Source organism: Cebus imitator, unplaced genomic scaffold (genome assembly GCF_001604975.1).
Source record: "Cebus imitator isolate Cc_AM_T3 unplaced genomic scaffold, Cebus_imitator-1.0 Scaffold223, whole genome shotgun sequence".
Taxonomy (NCBI): Eukaryota; Metazoa; Chordata; class Mammalia; order Primates; family Cebidae; genus Cebus; species Cebus imitator.
Window position 1 is genome coordinate 828785 of NW_016107538.1, and position 2056 is coordinate 830840.

Below are 2056 nucleotides of genomic sequence, written 5' to 3' on the forward strand. Positions count from 1 at the left end.
TAGTGCCTTTGGTGAAAAAATAAAAAATAAAAAAAAGAGTCAATTTTAAAAATATTAAGTGGTGAATAACACAGACGATTGGCAGATTTGACTCAAATTGTGAGGGTGGTTTGCAAAGACTAAGTTGGGAAAGCAACGTGGAGAGATGGAAGGGACGGAGGAAAGAGATCCAGGGGCCAGAAAGGGGTCTTGACCGGCTCTTTGGCAGTGTCCGTGTTTGTGTGCCTGAGTCTATCTCCAGATCTGGAGGACAGGCAGGGTCAGTTGCATGTTTGTCTCTTAATCATTTGTTATGATTCAGAAGCAGTGAGTGGCAGTGCTCAGGTGTGTCAAGGAAGGAGCACTCTAGGTGTCATGTAAGTCTGGACTGATGACTACGAGTTTGCCAAGTTGGGTGAGGGGGGCAGTAAAGGTATCGGGGTGTGAAGCAGTTTCCAGTATTTTAGAGAAACTGATGCAATCAAAGCACGGCAGTGCAAGGATGGGGTTAGTTTTGCTTGTCAGCTATATGACAGCTGGGAAAGAATGTACCAGAGAGTGCAAGGCGAGAGGCAGGGGGAGCAGGGTGGAAGCTATGACATCATTCATATTCATTCTACTTTGCTGCATAGTATTAATTATTATCATTTATGATTGTCACGTCATAACTCACAACATTTTAGTTTATTTGGTGGTAATAATCATAGCTAATATTTACCATGTATACCTCACCTATTTTACCTTCTTTATTATTATAATCCTGTAAGTTTGGTTCTACTCTAAATCATCATTCTCATTTTACAGAAGAGGAAACTGAGGCACAGAGAGGTACATAAGTTTCCCTAGGTTGCACAGCAAATTAGTGCAGAGCTGGGATTTGAACCAAGCAGGTTGGCTCTAGAAACTGTGTTTCTAACCACTGCACTGCCTTTTCCCTCCCCTACAGGTTCTCAAACATCTAGTGAGAACCTACTATGACTCACTGCCTGTGCTATGCTTTATGCATAGGAAAATGTCCATGTATTGAAGGAGCTTTCAGCCTAATGAACAATTTCCCTTAAAAGTCTTTTCTCTTTTCAAGGATAGCTTCTCAAGGAATGAAGCTTTTGTAATCTCAAAGCCGGACAAAAACTGCCTCTAGTGGGTCAAAAGTTCTGCTTCATAGACTGGTCGCAGTGGCTCACGCCTGTAATCCCAGCACTTTGGAAGACTGAGTCTGGCAGATCACTTGAGGTCAGGAGTTCAAGACCAGCCTGGCCAACATGTCGAAACCCTGTGTCTACTGAAAATATAAAAATTAGCTGGGTGGCCCATGCCTTTAATTCCAGCTACTCAGGAAGCTGACCTGGGAGGATCACTTGAACCTGGGAGATGGAAGTTGCAGTGAGCCGTGATCATACCATTATACTCCAGCCTGCGTGACAGAACAAGACCCTGTCAAAAAAAAAAAAAAAAAAGAAGAAGTTATGCTTCATAGCTCTTGATCATGCTTTCAGATTGCTTTCCAAAGCTGCAGAGTCCATTTAAATCACAAGCACCAGTGAAGCACCAGTGTGTATCTGTGAGTGACAATCTCACTGGAACCTCACCAGTCCTGAGCAATATCTTGCCAAAAAAGGTTTGGTACCCAGTGAGGTCCACAGGCAGCTTCTTCCTCTGTGGGGTTCACATCCACAGTCCAGTCACAAATAAAGGGAAAAGCCCGTGAAAGGTGAATGGAATAAGAAGTTACAGAGAGGATGGAGGGTACATGTGAGACTGAAGTGGGCCAGAGTCACGGGGCTTTTTCACTTAGACTGGGAAGAGTTCTAGCTTTCCTGGTCTAATCTGAAAATGTTCCCTTGACGTGACGGGATTTCAAGAGCAAGAGGCTCAGACAGAGAACATAGAACTTTGAGTTGAAATATGCAAGTAAAAAAGGAAAGAAGGGCCGGGCGCGGTGGCTCAAGCCTGTAATCCCAGCACTTTGGGAGGCTGAGGCGGGTGGATCACAAGGTCAAGAGATCGAGACCATCCTGGTCAACATGGTGAAACCCCGTCTCTACTAAAAATACAAAAAATTAGCTGGGCATGGTGG